Source organism: Myxine glutinosa, chromosome 1, assembly GCF_964187855.1.
Source record: "Myxine glutinosa chromosome 1, kmMyxGlut1.1, whole genome shotgun sequence".
In the NCBI taxonomy this organism is placed as follows: domain Eukaryota; kingdom Metazoa; phylum Chordata; class Myxini; order Myxiniformes; family Myxinidae; genus Myxine; species Myxine glutinosa.
Genome location: NC_136261.1, coordinates 70,320,527 through 70,329,656, shown reverse-complemented (window position 1 = coordinate 70,329,656; position 9,130 = coordinate 70,320,527).

Here is a 9,130-nt window from a genome sequence, read left to right as displayed (position 1 = left end):
TGTATGTGGTGAGGAGCTCAGAAATGCCCAGAAAGGACTTCGCACGACGGAGGATGCCCAGTCGTCGACTGGCTTTGGAGGCCAGATTTGAAATGTGGTTTTCCCAGGAAAGATCATGGCAAATAGTGAGACCCAAAAGCTTGAGTGACAGAACTTCTTGGAGAGGATTATTCAGAAAGTGGATGGGAGGGTTTTCCAGTCGGTCTTTTCGGAGAGACATCGTAAGAGTGTGAGATTTATCAGGATTGAAAGACATGTTCCATTTGTTTGCCCAGTCTGTGATTTTGTCCAGGTCTGCAGAGAGTGAGGAGGCTGCAGTCTGCCGATCTGAGGGATGAGGAATGGAGCGACAGAGAGTAGAGTCGTCAGCAAAGAGATAGAGAGGATTTTCAAGAGAGTCAGAGAGATCATTGATGAAGACCAGAAAAAGCACAGGGCCCAGAACACTACCTTGGGGAACTCCAGCCTGAACAGGTAGAGGAGATGAGAGAAACCCATTCAGGGCCACACGTTGACTACGACCAGAGAGGAAGTCCGCCAGCCATGCGTGGAGATTTCCATGGATACCAAAGGAGGAGTGTTTGGTGAGCAGAGCAGGGTGCCAGACCGTATCGAAGGCACGTGAAATGTCAAGGGAGACGGCTCTAATTTCCTGTTTGGTGTTGAGGACCTCCATCCATTGTTGAGAAAGCAGAAGCAGCATGTCCAGAGTAGAGTGACCAGGTCTGAAACCAAATTGATGATCAGAGATCAATCCATTGGAGAAGAGGAAAGATTTCATATCTGAAGCAATGATGGATTCCATGACTTTGCTGATAATTGGGAGAAGGCTGATTGGTCTGTAGTTGCTGGTATCTGTTTTTGCACCTTTTTTGTGCAAAGCGGTGATGTTGGCTGATTTCCAAGCAGATGGCAGATGACCTTGAGCAAAAGAGAGGGTGAAGAGAACTGAAAGAGGGAGTGAAAGAGCGGAAGCACATGATTTTAGGACCGGTGGGCTGATGCCGTCAGGACCAGTTGCAGAATCAGAGTCGAGGGTTGACAGAAACTTTTCCACCAAACTTGTTTGACAAGTTTGAGATATTGTGCAGGTCTGCAGAGAGTGAAGAGGCTGCTGCCTGCCGATCTGAGAGTTCAGATATTGAGATATCATTAATGAAGACCAGAAAAAGCACAGGGCCCAGAACACTGCCTTGAGGAACTCCAGCCTGAACAGGAAGGGAAGATGAGAGAATTCCATTCAGGGCCACATGTTGACTGCGACCAGAGAGGAAGTCTGCAAGCCATGTGTGGAGGTTTCCATGGATACAAAAGGAGGAGAGTTTGGTGAGCAGGGTGGGGTGCCAGACCGTATCGAAGGCACGAGATACTGTCATGGCCAAAAATAGACACTCTTGCACTTTTTTCAAATAATGCACCATTTCTTCCAGAATATTGTTGAAAGTAAAAAATATGTTGGTATCCACAAATGTATTTCTTTGGTGTGCAGTGGAACAAAACAAAAAAAGCTGAATAAACTACTAAATATTAGCTTATTCCACACAGAAATCCTAAAATAGCCCGGGCAATATTATTGGCACATTTTAGAAGTTATTAGAAATAATTAGATTTCAAGCAGGTGATTCTCTTTTACTTTGGAATTGAACTCACCTTTGGTGAGTTGCATGTGCCTTCAATATAAAAATCACTCATTCAACCAGTTTGAATGGAGAAAAGGAGTCATTCTGCTGTTTTGTGGAACTGTGTGCACCGCAATGAGCATGGAAAAAAAAAAGAAAACCAGAGAATTGTCTGAGGTCAAACACAAGATTGTAGCCAAGCATGAACAATCTCAAGGCTACAAGTCCATCTCCAGAGACCTTGGTGTTCCTGTGCCCACGGTACGCAATGTTATCAGGACGTTTAAGGCACATGGCACTGTAGCCAACCTCCCTGGACGTGGCCGCAAGAGAAAACTTAATCGAAGATTGCAGCGAAGGATTGTTTGAATGGTGGAGAAAGCACCTTGATCAACTGCCAAACAGATTCAAGCTGACCTTCAGACACAAGGTACGACAGTTTCAACTCGCACCATCTGTCGCCAACTCAATGATAGCGAGTTCTATGGTAGGATACCGAGGAGGACCCCATTGCTGAGAGAGAGACATAAGAAAGCCAGGCTGGATATTGCCAAAACACACCTGAGCAGGCCAAAATCTTTCTTGGAAAATGTCCTATGGACAGATGAGACCAAATTAGAGCTTTTTGGTAAAGCACATCTTCTCTATGTTTACAGAAAACAAAATGAAGCCTTCAAATAAAAGAACACCTTTGCTTCAGTCAAACATGGAGGAGGTTCAGTGATGTTTTCGGGTTGCTGTGCTGCCTCTGACACTGGGTGCCTTGAATATGTGCATGGCATCATGAAATCAGTAGATTACCAAGGCATTTTAGAGCGCAATGTTCAACCAAGTTTCAGAAAGCTGGGTCTCCGTCGAAGGTCATGGGTCTTGCAGCAGGACAATGACCCCAAAAACACTTCAAAAAACACCCAGGAATGGTTCAACACAAAACACTGGACTGTTCTGAAGTGGCCAGCAATGAGTGCAGATCTAAATCCCATTGAACACCTGAGGGGAGATCTGAAAACAGCAGTTGGGAGAAGGCACCCTTTAAATCTGGGAGAACTGGAGCAGTTTGCACAAGAAGAGTGGGCCAAACTGCCAGTGGAGAGGTGTAGGAAGCTCATTCATGGCTATAAGAAGTGCTTGACTGCAGTTATTTTGTCCAAAGGCTGTGCTACCAAAATTAAGTCTTGGGTGTCAATTTTTTCAATGCCATTTCTTTTTATTTTCTGATTTTAAAGGATATATTAAGTTCTGAATCAAAAACAAAGGTTCTGTAATATTAGCAGTGAAATAAAGAATTGTGGAGCCAAAATACTTTTGTCAATTTCAACTTATTTTTCGAGAAAATTGTGAGTTATTTGAAAAAAAAAGTGCAAGGGTGCGATTATTTTTGGCCACGAATGTATGTCAAGGGAGACAGCTCTGAAATTCTGTTTAGCATTGAGGACCTCCATTCATTGTTGAGACAGCAGAAGCAGCATGTCCAGAATAGAATGACCTGGTCTGAATCCAAATTGATGATCCGAGATAAAGCCATTGGAGAAGAGGAAGGATTTGATGTCAGAAGCGATGATGGATTCCATGACCTTGCTGATTATTGGGAGCTGGCTGATTTTTGTCTGTAGTTGCAAGGATCTGTTTTTGCACCTTTTTTGTGGAAAGCGGTAATGTTGGCTGATTTCCAAGCAGATGGCAGATGACCTTGAGCAAAAGAGATGGTGAAGAGAACAGAGAGAGGGTGAGACAGAGCGGCAGAGCAGGATTTTAGCACCCGTTGTCTGATGCCATCTGGTCTAGTTGCAGAATCAGAGTCGAGGTTTCACAGAAACTTCTCCACCTTGTCAGGAGAGAAGTACACAGAGTCCAGGAGCATTTGGGTTCGACTGGGTAAGGTGGGTATAGAGAGAGATGGGTTTGGGACACAAGATTTTGAGGCAAACACAGAGTTGAGGCATTTGGCTTTGTCACGTGCGGTGTCAGCTGTGTCGCCGTTTGAGGTAAGGGAGGGGATGAAAGGGGAACAAACATCAGAAACAGATTTGAGCAGATGCCACCAGGATTTGGAGGAGGGAGACAAGTTTGAGAGTTCAGTCTTGAGAGGAGAGAAGACTATTCGCACAGCATCCTGTCATTTTTAATGAATGGTGAGCTATCGTGTGCTCATTCATTGAACGATCGAAGGATAGAAAATGATGCCCATGACCTACGTGACCAGAAATTTCCAGGACATGCCATGTCGCTACTCCTAGTATATAATCGAGACTCTAGGGTAGCAGATAGGAGACGTCATTTTACCCTTTTTAAGACCCTATTGATACTTTACACCTTACGGATCCTTTAGACGCCAACTACTATTGGAATGTATCCTTTGGACCTTTAGATCCCATATATCCTTTCGACTTAGACCCCGTGAGACACTTTCGACCCTCTAGACCCATTAGATTGCTTGAACTCCTTTACACCTGTCGCCTCTTTTGATTTTTAAAGACCCTTTTAGACCATGGGCCGAGCCCCAAAATTCCTACTTTCCTTAATCTGCAAGAGAGAAGTACTTCATTTGACCTTTAATGATCCTAGAGTATATTTATAAGTATGTCTATTAATGTTCCCATCTTCAAAACATATGTGTATTTGACAGAAATCTGAAGAATGGGACGCTAAAATTCCTCTTGCAGCCGACGATCTCAGGGAAGTGATGACGTCAGCTTAGTTCTTAATTGGCCAATCATAGTGCTTTTAACAGGGGCTCCACCAAAACAAGCCAATCACAGTCATCGTACAGTGGGTGTCGTTGTAACGCAATGTAACAAAGAGCGAGTAAATCTACGCGTAGTCCGACGCGACATGGAGTGGAGTGCTGCATGCATTTGGTGGACCAAGCTGCAGACAAACTTATTAGTTTTTCGGATGTTAGCTGGAGAAAATGTCGCGAATGTGTCCATCAGTGGAAGGACTTGAAGACCAGAGAAGGTGCCATTGCTACCAAGGCTATCCAAAGGTTCCATTTGGAGCTCGTGTTGGCGGAAGAACAACTCGATGTTGTCCCTGCTGGCCCTGACCACTCCGTCGGATATCATCGTGCATGTTATATGCGATTTACTGACAAAACAAAGATCGGGAGGGCCAAGAAAAGACAAGAACGAGAAAATCAAGCTAAAGAGTGTAAGTACTGTTTATTGAGAACGAGAATCCTATTTTGTTTACCTTTTTTAAATTAAATGATTCGGCCCTTTCATCTCCCCCCCAAGTGTACAATAATGGCGACTATTGTCTCACTTATCCCACGTATTACAATTTATGTTAGTTGATAATGATAGTTATGCGATTTGCGGTGATCTCATTTGAGATGTTCAACTTCAATGTCTTCAAGGTAACTGATTTGAGATGTTCAAACATGAAGAAAGACATTTTTCCCATAGCAACGACCATCACAATGATTTTTTAATATAAAAAAATTCACAGAATTAAATCTTTTATCATTTGGTGAACTGCACAATTACCAGTTTGCTTGACCATTCAATTTTAGTTCTCAAGAAAACGATTAAGAAGTATGAATATCGCCGTTGCTAGGGAAAGGAACGTCCTTAACAACGGGATTTACCTTTTCCTTTGTTTTTAACATTTCTACTTTAATGTGCAAATTTCAAACGTGGGAACATGTAATTTATGTTTAATACACACCTATTTAACATACCTAACACACTTGTAAGTACTTCTCAGGTGTAGATCACGGAACTCAAAAACTAAGCATAATTTTTGGGCTTGGCCCATGGTCTACTGGGATTGGCCCAGCGAACCGTCGCATCGCCTACATCTCGATTATGCCGGGCCTATCAACGGCAGCATGATTCTAATCATCATGGACCCGCACACAAAATGGGTTGATGCCTATGTGACGCGTGGTTACGTCAGCCATTGCCATCGAAAGACTCAGACGCTGTTTCGCCACTCATGGTCTGCCCAGGATGATCGTGAGTGATAACGGTTCGTGTTTTTCCAGTTCCGAGTTTGACGAGTTCTCACGTCAGAACGGCATCAAACATAAGTTTGTCAGCCCACATCACCAGGCTTCAAATGGCTTGGCCGAACGATCCGTGGGAATCATCAAATCCGGATTGCAGAAACTTCAGGAGGGAACCCTGGAAACAAAGCTGTCTCGTCTCCTGTTCAAATACCGCATCACGCCACAATCAACAACCGGTGCAGCTCCGTCTGAGTTATTGATGAAACGACACTTGACAATCTCAAACCAGACATATCATCAAATGTTTATCAGAGCCAGCGTAATCAAAAGTTAGTGCATGATAAGACGTCCAACAGTCGCTGTATAAACATTGGAGATCCAGTGTTTGCCCGAAATTTTGGTGCAGGTGCGACGTGGCTACCGGGGGACATCATCGAGAAGCCAGGTCCACTGTCCTGCGTGATTCGCCTGCAGGACGGCCGCGAAATTCGTCGTCATCAGGACCACATAACCTATCGTCACTGTCAGTCGATAGAGCCTGTAGCATCGTCACAGTCAGAACAACAGTTCGATCCGCCACTGCCAGAGATCGTCGTGGCCGCCCCAGCCGGCTCGGATGCCCCAAAAACCTCTGCGAACGCTACACCCTTCGTGGAGACCAAAGGAATCACCTCGGACTCTGTATCCACTGGTCCACAGCGACCCAAAGGGATCACCTCGGACTCTGTATCCACTGGTCCACAGCGACCCAAAGGGATCACCTCGGACTCTGTATCCACTGGTCCACAGCGACCCAAAGGGATCACCTCGGACTCTGTATCCACTGGTCCACAGCGACGCTCAATGCACGAGAGAAAAGCACCCGACAGTTTGAATCTTTGAAGATGTTTTTAAAACATTGACACACACAGGGGCAGAATTATCCCCGTGTCCACTTGCTTTTGTTTGCACACAAATTTTCACATGTTTTTGGAAATGTTTCTTTTGAAATGTCAATTTATGGAAATCTAGCACATATTGCTCTTGGTAATTTTGGACTTTAAGGGGAGGATGTCATGTATGAAGGTGCAAATATTCACCGTTGTATCCGGACACCATGACCGCGGGTTCATTTCCGTTTCCGGAAGTTACGGCCCAGCTCGGATGGTGCTGGGGTGAATCGGGCCTGTATCTGCAGATACAGGTTCCGTATCTGTTCCGGTCCCTCGAGCGACGGGGCTTGCTTCGATCTCTTCATGGCATCAAAGTCTGAGTGTTTTCCCGTTCGTGTCTTTGTCAGGTTTCCGCTGGGTATTTTGTTGTGTATGTGTTATTGTGTGCTTCTATTTGGTTTTGTGGTTGTTGCAGATTTGTGTGTGATTTAGTCGTTTTTTTGTTCACGACTCGTGCGCGCCTCGTGCGGCCTGGTCTCACCCGGTCCCCTCCCCACCCCCCCCCCCCCCGTCAGTGTTTTGTGAATATGGGTTCTTTCCTTCATAGTATTTGCTTGTTTCTTTGATTTTCTTTTCTCCCCCCTACCTCTCACGAACATCTTATCCTTTGTCCAGCGTTTTTGAAGACAGAACAAAAAATAACTAGAACGGGCACTCGGTAGAGCGCATACCTTCGCCGCAGCTACTGTTCTGTACTTGGCATGGGAGTGTAGGGAACAGAACAACAAAAATACGATTTTGACCTTTTCGTGACCTTGACCTTGACCTTTGACCCGATTGCTCCCAAAATCTAATCAAATGTGTCCCGTATAATAACCAATCATCCCACCAAATTTCATGCAATTCGGTTGAATACTTTTTGAGTTATGCGATTAACATACACACACACACACACACAGACATACAAATAAATACACAGCGATCAAAACATAACCTTCCGCTTTTGCGAAGGTAATAATAATAATAATTCTATATTAATTCTTTCTCTCCTCCCGGACACGTGCTTGTTCGCTCTCCTCCTTGTCTCGACTTGTGCCCCGACCCCTATATCTCGTTTTTCTTCCACCTCTGCTCCTGCTTTCTCAAATCCACGTTCTCACTTAGGGCTTTTCCCAGATTGTTTTTCATGGTTTTGTTTAAATATTATTTAAATATGTTTAAACCGCAGCCGTGATGCTGATGCCGCCCTCCCCCCAACCCCCAGAATTTCCATGTTTTAAACGTTTCACAGTGTGTACCCTGGATTAGAATAGGTACACCGTATCCCTGCGTGTCATAAGAGACGACTAAGAGGGTTGGCGTCAGGAAGGGCATCCGGCCATAAAAGCATTGCCTCAAAAAGAGAACCATGACAATTACAACTACATATGGGCAGGGTACAGCCCGAAGTGGAGATCGGTTTCTGAGGTTTGGGACATGGAATGTAGGGACAATGACAGGGAGATCAGGAGAAGTGGTGGACGTATTGGTCAGAAGAAGAGTGGACATATGTTGTGTGCAAGAGACGAGATGGAAGGGAAGTGGTGTGAGAATGGTGAAGGGTAGGCAGGGACAGAAATACAAGTTTATGTGGCAAGGGTGCCTGGAGGGCGTGAATGGTGTTGGTGTCATGTTTTCTGAGGAGTTTGTAGACAGTGTGGTGAGTGTGACTAGAGTGAGTGATAGGTTGATGATGGTGAAAATGATGATTCGAAAGCTCTTGGTGAACGTCATCTCGGGATATGCTCCGCAGGTTGGCCGAAGTGATGAAGAGAAGGACAAGTTCTGGTGTGCGATAGTGAAGCTGATGGAAAACGTGAAAGATGAGGAAGTTGTTGTGGTAGGAGGAGACCGAAATGGACATGTGGGAAGGAGTATGGATGGTTTTGACAGAGTTCATGGGGGTTACGGATATGGTGTGAGAAATGGAGAAGGTGAAAGGATTTTGGAGTTTGCTGATGGAGCTGATTTGTTGATTTGTAATACTCAGTTCCAGAAAGAGGATAATAAGCTTGTTACATACATGTCAGGTGGGTCGACGCCAACCGTTGACTACCTGATGGTGCGTAGGCGAGATAGGGGGCACCTCCGGGACACAAAGGTGATCCCGCGGGAGGAGGCTGTTTCACAGCACCACTTGGTTGTCTGCGACATAAGGGTGAAAGGTGCGAGGCTGGCTCGGCGGGTGAAGTACCAACCGAGAATGAAGGTATGGAGGTTGAAAGAGGTGACAGTAAGGGAGGCATTAAAAGAGAGGCTGAGTAGGGTCGAGGATGATGTGGTTGAGCTTGAAAGTGGTTGGATGTCAATGAAAGCTAGTCTGTTGGGAGCCGTTGGTGAGGTATGTGGATGGACAAAAGGACCACCGAGGCACTCGGAAACATGGTGGTGGGATGATGAAGTTGGGAAGAGGATTAACGAGAAGAGGAAGAAGTTCAAGGAGTGGCAGAAGGCGAAGGGTACGGGAGCAGAAACAGCAGAGCATGAAAGTTATAAGGCAGCCAAGAAGGCTGCAAAGAAAGAGGTAACAAAGGCGCAGGAGGCATGTAGGAAAATGTTCGGAGAACGCTTGGATTCGGAAGATGGTCAGAAAGCAGTATTCAGGATTGCAAAGCAGATAGCGAAAGCGAGGTGTGATGTGATGGGGG